The following is a 15,823-nucleotide window of genomic DNA, read 5'->3' as shown; positions in this document are numbered from 1 at the left end:
TCATGATGGATGATTTTTTTATGTGTTCTTGGGTTCGGTTTGCCAGTATTTATTGAGTATTTTTGCATCAATGTTCGTGAGGGAGATTGGGCTGTGATTCTCTTTCCTAGTTGTGTCTTTGTGCGGTTTGGGTATCAGGGTAACTGTAGCCTTGTAAAAAGAGTTTGACAATGTTCCTTCTGTTTCTATTGTGTGGAAAAATTTGAGGAGTATTAGTATTAGCTCTTCTTTGAGATTCTGGTAGAACTCTGCACTGAAATCATCTGGCCCTGGCTTTTTTTTTTTTTTTGATTGGGAGACTTTTAATAACTGCTTCTATTTCCTTAGGGGTTATAGGTTGAATTAAATTATTTATCTGATCTTGATTTAATTTTGGTATGTAGTACCTATTCAGAAAATTGTCCATTCCTTTTGAATTTTCCAATTTTGTAGAGTACAGGTTTTCAAAGTATGACCTAATGATTCTCATGATTTCCTCAGTGTCTGTTATTATGTCCCACTTTTTATTTCTGATTTTGTTAATTTGGATATTCTCTCTCTGCTTTTTGGTTAGTCTTGATAAGGCTTTTTCTATCATGTAGATTTTCTCAAAGAACCAACTCTTTGTTTCATTGATTCTCTTTGTTTCTATTTCTATTTCTATTTTATTTTATTTTGTTTCTATTTTATTGATTTCAGCCCTCAGTTTAACTATTTCCTGTCATCTGCTCCTCCTAGGTGAGTTTTCTTCTTTTTGTTCTAGAGCTTTCATGTGTGTTGTTAGGTCATTAGTGTGAGATTTCTCCACTTTCTTTCTGTAGGCATTTAGTGCTATAAACTTTCCTCTTAACACTGCTTTCATGGTGTCCCACAAGTTTGGGTATGTTGTGCATTCATTTTTATTGAGCTCTATGAAGTCTTTAACTTCTTTATTTCTTCCTTGACCCATTGATAATTCAGTTGAGCATTGTTCAGTTTCCATGAGTTTGTAGACTTTCTGCAATTTGTGTTGTTGTTGAATTCTAACCTTAAGCCATGGTGGTCCAATAAGTTACATGGGGTTATTCCAATTTTTTTGTATCTGTTGAGGTTTGATTGGTTTTCAAGTATGTGGTCAATTTTGGAAAAGGTTCCATGAAGTTCTGAGAAGAAGGTATATTCTTTTGTGTAGGGGTAAAATGTTCTATAGATGTCTGTTAGGTCCATTTGAGTCATAACATCTGTTAGTTCCCTTATTTCGCTGTTAAATTTCTGTCTAGCTGACCTGTCTAGTAGTGAGAGTGAGATGTTGAAGTGTCCCACTATTAGTGTGTGGAATTTGATGTGTGATTTAAGGTTTAGTAATGTTTATTTTACAAATGTAGGTATCCTTGTGTTTGGGGCATAAAAGTTCAGAATTGAGACTTCATCATGATGGAATATTTCTGTGATGAATGTGATATATCCTTCTCCATCTCTTTTGATTAATTTTAGTTGTTAAATATTAGGAAACTACACCAGCTTGTTTCTTAGGTCCATTTGATTAGAAAAATTTTTTCCCAACCCTTTACTCTGAGGTAATGTCTATCTTTGAGGTTGAGGTGTGTTTCTTGTATGTAGAACAAGAATGGATCCTGTTTCCATACCCATTTTATTAGCCTGAGTCTTTTAATAGGTGAATTGAGTTCATTGATATTAAGAGATATTAATGACCAGTGATTGTTAATTCTTATTATTTTTAGTTTTGTGGTGGTGGTGGCAGTGTGTGTGTGTTTCCCTTCTTTGGGATTTGCTGGTGTGAGGTTATCTATTGCCTACATTTTGTTTTTCGCATCTAACTTCCTTGGATTGTAATTTTCCTTCTAGTACTTTCTGTAGGGCTGGATTTATGGATATGTAATGTTTAAATCTGGTTATGTCATTAATATCTTATTTTCTACATCTATGGTGATTGAAAGCTTTGCTAGGTACAGTAGCCTGGGCTAGCATCTGTGGTCTCTTAGTGTCTGCAGAACATCTGTCTAGGACTTTCTGGCTTTCAGAATTTCCATTGAGAAGTCAAGTGTAATTCTGATAGGCCTGCCTTTATATGTTACTTGAACTTTTTCCTTTGCTGCTCTTAATATTCTTTCTATTATTATATGGCAAGGGAATTTTTTTTTGAGGGGGGGGTCTAGTCTATTTGGTATTCTGTAAGCTTCTTGTACCTTCATAGGTTTATCTTTCTTTAGGTTGGGAAAGTTTTCATCTATTATTTTGTTGAATATATTTCCTGTGCCTTTGAGCTGGAATTCTTCTCCTTCTTCTATCCCTATTATTCTCATGTTTGGTCTTTTCATGGTGTCCCAGATTTCCTGGATGTTTTGTGTTAAACATTTGCTGGATTTAACATTTTCTTTGACCAATGAGTCTGTTTCCTCTATGGTATCCTCAACACCCAAGATTCTCTCTTTCATCTCTTGCATTCTGTTGATTATGCTTGCCTCTGTAGTTTCTGTTTGTTTGCTTAGATTTTCCTTTTCCTGAATTCTCTCAGTTTGTGTTTTCTTTAATGCCTTTATTTCAGTTTCAAGTCTTGAACTGTTTCCTTCACCTGTTTGATTGTTTTTTTCTTGGGTTTCTTGGCTTTCTTTAAGAGATTTGTTGATTTCTTCCAATTTTTTTTGTCTGACTTTTCCTCCATTTCTTTAAGGAAAATTTTCATTTCCTCTTTAAGGACCTCTATCATCTTCATAAAGTTATTTTTAAGGTCTTTTTCTTCTGTATCATCTGCATTGGGATATTCAGGTCTTGCTGTTGTAGGGTCACTAAGCTCTGGTGGTGCCATATTGCTCTTTATGTTGCTGAATGTGTTCTTATGCTGCCATGTACCCATTTTTCCCTTCAATCCATGCAGGTGGAGCTCCAGATCCTCTTCTAATTGGTGCAGGTGGGACCTATGGCTGTGGTTGCTGGGGAAAAGGGGCATGGAATGTGCCCCTGGGGCCTAAGGGCTAGAGAACTTGGCTGTCCAGTTAAGAGATGGGGCTTTACCTCTTCTTCCCAATGGATACAAGAGGGGCATGTGGCTCTGGTAGTCACTTGTGCAGTGGTGGGATGGTTGGTGGGGGAAGAATGCTACCTGGTCTCTGGTGCTGCGGTGGCTGGGGGCAAAGGGCACAAAATGTACCCCTGGGGCCTAGGGGCTACAGAACTGGGCTGTCTAGTAGATAGATGGGGTCTTAACTTTTCTTTCCAATGTATGCAGGAGAGACGAGTCACACATACTCTTCTAACACACAAACTCATGGTAAAAAGCAAACAAACAAAAAACCTAATAAGATGGTAGATGAATCTCTCTGTGAAGGAACAGTACCCTTCCATTATGATCCAGTGAAGTGACCATTCAGCAGTGAACTCCTCCTAGGCAAGACAATTTGCTTCAATTCTGTGCAACCTCAAGTACTTTTACATGCATCTTCTAGCACGGACATGGTACACCCTGCTGTGGGATGGTCTGTATGTCAAGTGTGTTGCTGATTAGTCAATAAATAAATCACTGATTGGTCAGTGGCAAGGCAGGAAGTATAGGTGGGACAAGGAGGAGAATAAAGCTGGGAAGTCAAAGGCTGAGTCAGAGAGACACTGCCAGCTGCCACGATGACAAACAGCATGTGAAGATGCCGGTAAGCCATGAGCCACGTGGCAAGGTATAGATTTATAGAAATGGATTAATTTAAGCTGTAAGAAAAGTTAGCAAGAAGCCTGCCACGGCCATACAGTTTGTAAGCAATATAAGTCTCTGTGTTTACTTGGTCGGGTTTGAATGGCTGTGGGACTGGCAGGTGAGAGAGATTTGTCCTGACTGTGGGCCAGGCAGGAAAACTCTAGCTACAACACCCCATTGTTTGCATTTGTTTACCCTCTACTTATAAACCAGGCAGCTATAATTTTCACAGTTACTAAACGTCTTGGTGTAACCAAAATTTTCAATTAAGTTCATGAATCAAATTGTTTGTGAGGATTTCTACAGCAAGATCCAGATGCATCACTGTTTTGACACACCTGATAATTGTGCAGACAGTGGTACCATAAACAAAAGAGGCCAAGGAGACAGATTCAGGAATGAAGAAAGGCAGTTTTAGGGACTTAAAAGTGAAGCACATCTTGAATGGCACAAACACATGTGGATTTGCACACTCCAAAGTACAAGGAGGAGTTTAGATACTAAACTCGAGAAAGGAAGGCACAGACGATCAGAGTATGTACAACTTCTCTTAAAACATGCTAAATGTCAGGCGAGAAACAGCATCATGACTCCATACCATCTAGACCAACTACTTTAAATCACTTTTTGTTCAATAAGCTTGGGATATGTGCCAGGGTAACTTGGTAACTTGGTAAAATGGCAATTGCAATGAAAATGGCTGTAGTTATGTTAAATCTTGAAATCATAAAATGGGCCTAAAATTCTCACAGCTTATGATCCATTCTGTCATCAATATTCCATTGAAAAGATGAAGTGTTTCCTAAAAGAAACTTGCTAGGTGCTAGGTGCTATAATATGAATATGTAATTCTGTTACAGGGAAGACTGAATCTGAAGAGATACAAGTTAGAGTCCAGCAAAGCCAGGGAGAGAGAGAAAGAGAGAGCTTGAGAAGGAGAGGCAGATAGAGACAGAGAGAGACACTGACAGACAGCGAAAGAGAGAGACAGAAAGAGAGACAGACACAGACAGAGACAGAAAAAGACACACACAGAGACAGAAAAAGACACACACAGAGACAGACAGAGAGAGAAACACTGAGAGAGACACACAGAGAGGTGGGACAAGTGTGGATTATGTTCCTAGAACAAACACAACCACTGTCTAGTGTTTTTTTTTTCAGGGTAGATATCGTCTTTCATTGAGATGTTGAAGGGTTTTTAATTTCTCACAGCGGCCTACATCTCTAGGATCATCTCTGTCCTTGTTTCTTTATCTAGCCACAATGAATTGCTTCTTACTAGTATCCAAACAAATGTCATGTCTTGTTCCATTCTGCAAGCCATAACTTCTTTATTGTGCTTAGAAACATCCCCTCTCTGAGGGTTTACTTTTTGATTTGATTTTTTTTTTTTTCAAGACAGGGTTTCTTTGTGTAGGTTTGGTGCCTGTCCTGGATCTCACTCTGTAGACCAGGCTGGCCTCAAACTCACAGAGATATACCTGGCTCTGCCTCCTGAGTGCTGGGATTCAAGGCATGCGCCACCACCGCCCGGTGTAAGGACTTAGTTTTGATTTGGTTTCCACAAGCATATCCATGGTGAATGCTCCCTTTTCCTCCTGGTCTACTGAGGAATCCAGTATTTGTGCTTTCAGCTGATCTTTTGGCTAATGTTGTCCGTAGCTTTTCACAATAACTTTTATTGCTCCTATGAGTGACCTTGAACTTAATTAGGAGAGACAGTCATAAAAATTGTGTGTATTTATAACTGCCACAGACCTTTGTAACTCAATGAATAATTAGTTAAATGTGTAACTGATAACTCGTCACAGTACATAATTGAAACTATATGCTTATATGGAAACTAAATAATTATGTGTGTTTCTCAGCAAGAACAGAACTAGGTTTGTTTAGCACGGCTTTTCTTTCTATATTTGAATGTAAATAAGTCATATTGTCCTAAAGCCTCTTGTTCAAAATTAAAACAAAAACAATAACAATACCAACACACACACACACACACACACACACACACACACACACACACACACACACACACAAACCCAGGCTGAACACATGAAATTTGCTTGTCTGAAAAACCAAAAGTGATTATGTGTTAATTTAATTTAATGTACATTAGAGCATTCTTGAGCATTAATTTTATCCTTTGTTATATTTTACTAAGTGAAGATTATAGCTGTTTTATTCAATTTTTATTCATTTAAAGTATAATTGTACATAAATATATAACTTGGTTGCTACTTTTGGAAAAAGATCATTCAGGATTTATATTATCAGTAAAGTATACTTTGACGGGAAGAGCAGGGCTTTTAAAAATCAGTGTGTACATAGATAAGAGGAACTGCAATCCAGAACATGGACAGGAGCCCTGTGTTCTAGTGGCCTTAGAACTAGAAAACAACATCAATCTTCACAGCATTTACAAGGCAAATGCTTGCAATTCAACACTAATCCCCATGTCTTGACTCTCTGATTTCACTTCTAAGTTAAATTTAAGCATAAGGACAAGAGAGGAATGGATGAGTGGTGTCTGTCCCTAAGAGTCTTCCCAAGAACGTGGGGAAAGTTCTGTAACATTAGCAGGGGACAGATTATGCTGTTCTGATGCTTCTTTTTTCATTTTGCTTTTTATTCTCTGTCTTTGTGTCCATCTGTTTGCCTATCTCTTTCTCTTTTTGTCTATCTGTGGAAGTCTACATATTGCTTTTTAAAATAGTAAAATGGAAATCTTAGGTTGCACAAAACAATAATTTGTGACGTGCTACTTTTAGCTTTAATTAAAGAAGTAGTTGGCATCTGGCAAGGAGGCTCAGTGGGTTAAGGTATTTGTTGCATAAACTGGCAATCTGAGTTTGTCCTAGGAATTCGTTAAAAGTGGAAGGAGAGAAGCAACTTGGCATAGTTGTCCTCTGATCCAGACATGTGTGACATCATGCATACCCATACCTATATTATTTTGTGACACTATTCGTGGAGACACATGAAGCAAATGTCAACCCCCTCAGATAGTGAACATAGGGAACTAGTGACAGAAAAGGTGAAGATTACAACCCAAAAGTCAGCTTCGTGACCCAATAAGCTTTATTGGGGTTACTTACAGGAATATGGGTGAACGCTTAATTATGAGAACGGAAATGACTCATAGACATCTGCTTTATTAAGAGACCACCAGAGCATTGGTGACGGTTCATGAAAGTTAGAAACCCAGAGCACATTGTGTGACTTTTAGGCAGATCAATGAGTTGGAAACTGCCTCGTTCAGGTAGTTCAGGTGGAATGAGACTTTTTCAGACACAGTAGCTGATCTTTGCATTTTCCAGCTGGCCCAGCTGAACTGAGTCTCCTCTAGGCATCTCAGCTTGTCTGAGAGTGTCTGTCATCAGTCTTTTCAGGTTATATATGCTTGGGAAGGGAGAGGCCTAGAGAATCTTGTCAGTTTCAGGGACTTCCTGAAGCCTTTGTGCTGTTTGCTTCCTGAGCTTTAGGAACTTCCCTGAAGGTCCTGTGTCTTAACAAGCTTCCCTCCAGTATGGAAGATGTTAATCTCAGAGAACAGGTGAAGGTATGGGGAACACAAGAAAGTGTGTGTCCCGAGGTGGGGAGACATCAAACACATGCGGTTGAATGAAAATTCGCTGTGCTTTTTAGTGTGGTGTCTAAAGGGACAATTTTCACATTTGGCTGTTTTAAAAAACAAAGTTTAAATAAAGTGCTAAATCAAGTTATTCACTCACACCTGCTAGCTACATCTGGAAACTCACAAGCCATATGTATCTAGTGGCCACCATTTTCCACAGATCAAAGCTGGTTTTCTTCTCCTGACTTTAAGTGAGTGAAGTTTGATCAGTGCCTCCTTTTCCTCACACTGAGATTGCATTTCTGCTTTTATTTTGATGGAGATCTCTGCTTTTCTTTCAAGTTTTCTTCCCACAATCTGTAAATACATACTAATTATCGGCAACAAAATATTAATGGCTGTAAGCTTCATTAGAGAATGCATCATCACAACAAGCAGATTAATTAGATATGTTTTGCTGAGTGAATGGATGGGGTGGTAAGTGGGAAGTTTAGGGGAAAAAATCAATGAAATATCAGAAAGGATGTGTCACCTGTGCCGAACTTAAATAAGGACAAGGCATTACAATGATTTCTAAGTTAAACTCTTCGTATCCCCAGTTGCAATGTCTGCCCATTCTCCCAACCCCATACTGAACCATGGTGGCCAGTTGTATCGTGCTTGATTACTTTCTTCATGAAATTATTTTGGGTTGCTACTTCCTTTCTTCTTTTTATGGCTATAGGTCGCTTCCTTTGAAATCATTTAAAAATGATGTGTAATCTTGTTAGCAATCCATACTGAGATTAGAGAAGATACTTCAAAGGAAATATGTCAAGATGCTTATCTAATATATCCAAAGATAATCAACTGCATTCATCGTATTCCTTAATATAGGCATATTTCCCCTTTGTCCTAGCTACAGAGTATTTTCTAGTTGTAATTCTCAAATACGAAGTGATTGCTTGACTCATGAAGTTACAAAGTCCTAATTCCTCAAATGCCTGTTTCACATTGCAGGAGAAGGAAAGCGGGGAGGAGAAGGTACAGGGGAAGGAAGGGAGGAGACTCCTATCTAAGTTGGATATGCTCATTTCTAGTTCTTTAGCAGTACAGCTGTCTTTTTATTTTTTAATTGATAAGATGTGATTGACTGAAATGTATTCACCAACTATGCTTAACATGAACATACTATATTCTAAAAATGAGGGACAGTGAACGCTGACATCCTTTTGTAAATAAAAAATTTAATCAAACTTCATTTTTAAGCAATTAATCATAAACATACATTTTGGATCTTTCACATATTGCGGATCCAGACTCTGAAAACTGCTTTTTGGCTCTCTTCTCATGTCTTCTGTTTGTCTCTGAACTATTGTGTTCCTCAGTTTCCCTAGTGCCAAATAAACATTTATGAAGTTTAAAATCAATAGACTTATTCAGGTCTGAGTAGTGAGTTTAAAGCAACCTGTCAGGCACATGATATTTTACTAAGGACCTTAAACACACATTTTTCTTGGAATTCACAGTGTAGAATGAGAATGAGAGAATAAATGCTGGTAAAGTGTTTTTCTAGTCAGATATTAAAGGAAGAAAAGGTTAACAGTTTTCTTCCTGCTGGCTATAAAACTACCACAGAATTTTCCATCCCTCCTTGTCATCTCTTTTACTATGTAACAGGATAAAACATTAGAACAAGAATGGGTTACAAATTAGACATATACTGGGCCCTGCTCCATGGTGAGTACTTAAGAAGACTGTAATGCCTTCAGGAACACTCTACATAATGAAGCAGTATTTCTTTGCTCTATGAAGTGGGAGATAAATTGCAATTTTGATGATCCTGTGAAAATAACAGCTAATTGTAAGCAAATTTTTATTTTCTGTAGCAAAATCATGACCTTATATCTGAACTCATATCCTCCCAATACAGGGCTTATACATGATATTGTTTTCTTTTAATTTATGTGATCAAATCTTAGAAATGAGCTTAAAGTTACTTTTATATAAATAAGCATTTGGAATGTTCTGTCACCTCGAGGAAACAAAAGCATTTGTAAGTAAGAAATAAATATATAACATGACTTCAGGACTGGGTAGGAATGGAATTTTGGAGAGAAGAATTTAACTGTGTTGTAAGTATTTGCCTAATGGTTCAGACAAAACAAATTCTTCTTCAGTTTAACATGTATGTGTGTCTCTGTGTGAGTATGTGCACATGAGTGTAGATACCTGAAGAGGCAGAAGAGGGTGTTGGATCCCCTGGAGAGGGAGTTACAGACAGAGTGAACAGCCAGACAGGGTGTTTGGAGCAGAACTCATGTCCTCTGGAAGAGCAGGAAGTGCTCTTAACTACTGAGCTATCTCTCTAGTCCCACTTTATTCAATATTTTAATAGTGATAGGTATGTGTTGAGACCAAGAAACTGCTGGATCACTGTGATGTAATGAGGAGTAGTATGTTCTCATGAGTTTCTTTGGGTGACAGATATATAAACAATGTTTTAAAATCTTCATAGCAAAAATGACAACCAGGGTAATTGAGGAGAGTCTAATTTACTTGGGAAACCAAGCAAGTTTCCCAAAGGAGGAAGAACAGTCATTTCTTACCCATAAGGAGTATTATCCTAGATAGTATTGCAGAGTGGAAACCATGGATATTAGCCAGCCATCCCTATCATGTTAGCCATCTTTGTCTTACAGAATGCATGAGGCTGCTTCAATTAAATAAGAGGAAAGGTTTATTTTGACTCAGTTGTGGAAGTCTCCATGCTCAGTTGGTTGTCCCTGCTGTTCCATGTCAAGGATTAGCCTACCATAGGTGGCTCATCATGGTGATGATGTCATGGTGGAACAAGCGTCCTCATGGCAATGGGAAAGTACGAGTGTCTCACAATGCTCTTTAAGGACACAACCACAGTAGCCTAAAGTCTCCCAATAGAACAATCAACAATAATGATAATAAGCAGGACGATTATAACAATTAAGTGAATGTCCACTCCCTTCTACAACTATTTCTCTTTCTTTCATATTGTTCCTGATTGTATAATCTTACTATGTTTCACAAATGGCTGGCTGGGAGGATGACTCAGTGGGCAAAGTGCCTGCCATGTAAGCATGATGACCTGAGTTCAAATCCCTAGCACTCAGGTAAAAAGCTGGTATAATGGCACATGTCTATCTATACCAGCACTTGGGGGACAGACACAGAAGGATACTTGATGCTCCTGGGAAGCTAACCTAGCTGAATCAATGAGTTCCAGTTTCAGTGAAAGACCCTTTCTGAAGCAATAAGGTGGGGAGTGATTTTGAGGGATTCCTAATGCCCTATGGCCTCTCTAGGCATTCGTGTGCTACTCCCCCACCACACACACATTTTTAAAAAGTAATTTTTTCATGTTTCTCAAGAGTAGATAAGCATTGCTAAGTGAAAGTGAAAAGTGAGGAAAGTGAAGCCATCGACAAAGTGCGACCTACTTTAATCAGAATAACTGGTATTAAAAAGAAAAACAATGTGCTGCTTTCACTTATCTACATGTGATGACACCGAGGGTGCCTCTTGTATTCTTGTACAGTTCTCCACTCCTGCACACATTCTAACAATCACATTCAAAAACCTTAACTCCACGTGTGGGGATGGGGATGTGCAACTGAGTGACAGTGCTTCTGGAGGCCAGAAGATGATGCCAGATTCCTTGAGCTGGAATTAGAAGCTGTCATGAGCTTCTGGACATGAGTGCTGGGGATCAAAGTCAGGTCCTCTGCAAGAGCAGTATGTGCTGTTAACTGCTGAGCTATCTCTCCAGCCCATGTTTTTTTTTCTTTAATACATTAAATTGAGTAAATATTTTTCTAGACATACATGGCCTTAGCCTAGTGAACAGTCAAATAACAATTTTACATTTATTCAAAATAGTACACAGGATTTTATGTTCCACAAAAATTCAAAAATAAAGAAAAAGAAAACCTACTGTATTGTATTTTGATGCCATTTATTATATAGGAGAAGTTGGCTGGTCTCTAAAAGATGCACCAGCTTTTATAAGCAGCAAGCCTGTGGTTATGTGATGGAGACATAGTAACAGAGCTGCTTGGCTATAAGCAAGCATTGTAGTTCTAATTACCTATAAAGACAATGTGATTAACTCAGTGGACAGCTGCCTTATCACTAGTGAAAATTAAGCCAACTTTGACCAAGAACTCAAAACAGAATTTAACTGACAGACCACTGAGAACCAGTGGGGGAAAAGTACTTTCTATGTATTCATTTTTAAGTATTCAAGTTATTGAACCAATCCCAGTAAGGGCATAAATGACAGTATAATATTCGGCTGTAACAGTTGGTGGAAGCCATTTTAAGTAGCAGTTTAACAAACAGAGATGAATTTTAATTTGTAATGCCAGTTGAGCTGTAATAAAAGCTAGTATTCCAGCTGTGAAAAAAAAAAATACCACACAGCTTGGTTTAGAGTTATTTACAGTTTTTTTTTTTCACTTTACAGTACAATGAAACCATCTTGTTTCTGTCCACACCAGAAGTTTGTTAAATCCAAAAATATGACTTAGTAAATTGGAAAGACATGATTCCTTAGGGAAATAAATTTAACGTTGTTGTATTAGATTACAGTGTTCTATTTAGCAGAAGTTAAGTTAGGAAGCTAAATAAATGTGTTACAGTTTTTGTACTGCCTCAGACATTGTGAAGATTATTTTAGGGCACAGGGAAAAACTGAACTGTTGCTTTTCAAATGAATAGAAAACGGATATTTTCAAACAGTGTAGTTCACACAAATTCATTTTTACAGCCAATGCTCACTTCCTGGGTTAATATAGTGTTTAAAAAATATCAACTTGTCATTTATCCACAATATATCTTCAACAGTGCACACTAATAAATCCAACATCAAAATTTCTATGGATATACTGCCATATTTCCCAAATGATGGCCTTATTTGGAAGCAAGAAATTCATCTGGGCACAAGGGTACCGGAAACTTCCAATTAAAAAAATTACGCTACTTAAAAATAGTTATTCAAAGAATTATATGTATTATTAATATGATTTCATTTTAAAAAATGGAGCAGGACTGGGACCTGTCCTCAGTGCATGAGCTGGCTGTTTGGAAGCTGAGGCTTATGCAGGGACACTTGGCTCAGCCTGGGAGGAGGGGACTGGACCTGCCTGGACTGAATCTACCAAGTTGAACTCAATCCTCAGGGAAGTCTTTGCATTGGAGGAGATGGGAATGGGGGGTGGGCTGGGGGAAAGGTGCGGGGGAGGGGGGTTGGGAGGAGGAATCCGTGGCTGATATGTAGAATTAAATTAAATTATAAAATAAAATAAAAAACCCACTTATACACAAGTAAAAAAAAAAAAAGAAAAAAATGAAGATGATGGTGGCTGGCAAAATGCTCAGACAGTAAAATGCTTGCCTCACTAGCATTAGGACCTGAGTTTGGATGTCTAAAACCCATGCCAAAAAGCCAGGCATGTTGGTATGCACTTTTAGTCCCAGAGCTGGGAAGGCAGAGACAGGAAGACCCCTGGAGTTCACTAGCCAGTCAACCCAGCCTACACACACACACACACACACACACACACACACACACACACACACACACAGAGGCACACACTGTGGTGATACTGTGTCCCCCAATATATTGTGCATCCTAATAAACTTATCTGGGGTCAGAGAACAGAACAACCACTAGACAGACATAGAGGCCAGGAAATGGTGGCACACACACCTTTAATCCTAACATTCTGAAGGCAGAGATCTGTCTGGATCTCTGTGAGTTCAATGTCACACTGGAAACAACCAGGCATGGTGACATATGCCTTTAATCCCAGGAAGTGATGGCAGGAAGCAGAAAGGTATATAAGGCATGAAAACCAGGAACCAGAGCCCATTAAGCTTTTAGGCTTTTGAGCAGCAGTTCAACTGGGATTCATTCTGAATGAGGAATCAGAGGCACCCAGTTTGAGGAAACAAGATCAGCTGAGGAACTGACAAGGTGAGGTTAGCTGTGGCTGGTTCTGCTTTTCTGATCTTCCAGCATTCACTCCAATAACTGGCACTGGGTTTATTTTTATTAACAAGACCTTTTAAGATTTGTGCTGCAACACACACACACACACACACACACACACACACACACACACACACACACTAGACATAGTGAAGGAATTATGACAAGAAAAAAAGAATAATGTGTGGTGGTATTGTGTTCCCCAAAATATTGTGCACGCTAATAAACTTATCTGGGGTCAGAGACAGAACAGCCACAATATTAAACAAAAAGGTTAGGCAGTGGTAGCACACACCTTTAATCCTAGCATTCCAGAGGCAGAAATCCATCTGTTCAAGGATACAGCCAAGCATGGTGACTCACGCCTTTAATCCCAGAAAGTGAGCCTTTAATCCCAGGGAGTGACGGTAGAAAGGAAAGATATATAAGGCGTGAAGACAAGAAACTAGAAGCATTTGGCTGGTTAAACTTTCAGGCTTCTAGCAGCAGTTCAGCTGAGACCCATTCTGGATGAGGCTTTCAGTCTCTGGAGGAAATAGGATCAGCTGAGGAACTGACAAGACCATTTAAGATTCGTGCTACAATAATGTCTACTACTCACAAGAGTCACAAGAGATTCTCTTCTCTGCATTCTGAAGATCTTGTGGTGAAGGAAGGTGCTTTGAAGTGACAAATGGAGAGACTCTGGGGACCATGGATGTTTAAACTGGGTGATATACTTTACATAGGAAGCGATTCCCTCTACCCATTAGTCGAGCTCTGAAAAAGTGGGATGAGTGGAGAGAAGAGCAGGCAGGGAAATGGGGAGAGAGTGGACAGAGGGGGCATAAGTCTGGGACAGAAAGTCCAAAAAGGCAGACATGGAAACACAGAAGGGCATGAGTAGCAGATGGTCTTCGTCTAAAAAGGAGATGAACCGAAGGTCCAAAGACAGATGATGAAATGGAATATAAAGATGGCTGTGATTTTTTTTGTTGTAGTTATTGTTTAGTGTAAAGTGCAATAGCCCCACTCCATTTACTCATGAAAATATTGCTACAAATTCCTGCTAGATAACACTACTTCGAAAACTGAGTCTATGGACTTTGCATATAAAAAATATTTTGAGACTTCTAGAGATGAAAGAGTGGAGGTCTGATGTCAGTCAAGCTATTAAAATTCTGTTCATCTACATTCCACATATATAAACTTTTCCCTAGATGGAAAGATACATAAACTTTTGATAAATGGTTAAGCAAGAACACCTCAGGTATCTGTCAGGTATAAGATCATGATTCTGTATCCATGTTAGAAAAAAAAATACAAGGACACTTTATGTCCCTTGGATGTCAGTGCCCTGCTAGTTATGTGTGAAAGGAATGCTGTACACATAAATTCTTTTCAAAACATGTAGTTTGGGCTCTGTTTTTGTTTGTTTGTTTTTGTTTCTTACTGTTGCTATTGTCAGCCATCATTACTTTAGTGAAGTGGATTTATAAACACAAAGTCTTCAGGTTTATTTGACATAAAAATCTGACATGACACTAGTGCATTTCAGATGGCTTAAATTTTTTTCAGTTTTTAAATTCATCTATTTATTTTACACCCTGGACACAGCCTACCCTTCATCCTCCCCTCCCAGTCCTTCTTGCCCATTCCTCCCTCCCATCACCCAATGCCCTCCTCTTTTATCCCCATCCAGGAAAGGGCAGGTCTCCTAGGAGTATCAATAAAACATGGCATATCAAATGGCAATAAGACTAAGCACCTTCCCATGTATTAAGGCTAGGCAAGGCAACCCAGTATGAAGAATAGGGTCTCAAAAGCCAGTAAAAGAGTCAGAGACAGCACCTGTTCCTGCTGTTTGGAGTACTGTATGAGGACCAAACTACACAACTGTAAAATATATGCAGACTGCCTAGGTCAGTCTCAGGTAGGCTCCTTGGTTGTCAGTTCAGTCTCTGTGAGCTCCTATGAGCCCAGGTTAGTTGACTGTGTGAGCCTTCTCCTGGTGTCCTTGACCCCTCTGGCTCCTGTATGTCTTTCTCTTTCTCCAAAGGATGCCTAAACTCCACCTAATATTTGGCTGTGTGTCTCTGGATCTGCCTCCATCAGTTGCTGACTGAGGACTCTCTGATGACAATTGGGCTCAGTACCAATTTGGTCACAGGAGACAGCCTGTTCAGGCTACTAATCCACTATTGTTAAGAGTCTAAGCTAAAGTCCTCCCCATAGACTCCTATGAGATTCCCCTGTGCCATGCTTCCACCCAATCCCAAACCCCATCTGCCCCCACAATCCCCTGCAGCACTCTCCCACCCCATACCCTCCCAACCTGATTGTTCATGTTCCCATCTCCATCTGCCCTCAGTCCACTCATGAAATCTCTTCTACCTCCCCTTCCCAGGAAGATCTGGTCATTCCCCTATGAACTCTCCTTGTTACCTAGTCTCTCTGGGTCTATGGATTATAGCCTAGTTATCCTTTATTTTACAGTTAATATCCACTTATGAGTGAGTACATATCATGTTCATTTTTCTCAGCCTGAGTTACCTCACTCAGGATGATTTTTTTTCTAGTTCATCCATTTGCC

The sequence above is a fragment of the Peromyscus californicus genome, unplaced genomic scaffold (assembly GCF_007827085.1).
Source record: "Peromyscus californicus insignis strain IS unplaced genomic scaffold, ASM782708v3 Scaffold_8__1_contigs__length_139910024, whole genome shotgun sequence".
Lineage (NCBI taxonomy): Eukaryota > Metazoa > Chordata > Mammalia > Rodentia > Cricetidae > Peromyscus > Peromyscus californicus.
The sequence above is the reverse complement of the archived record's forward strand: the minus strand, read 5'-3'. Positions refer to the sequence as shown.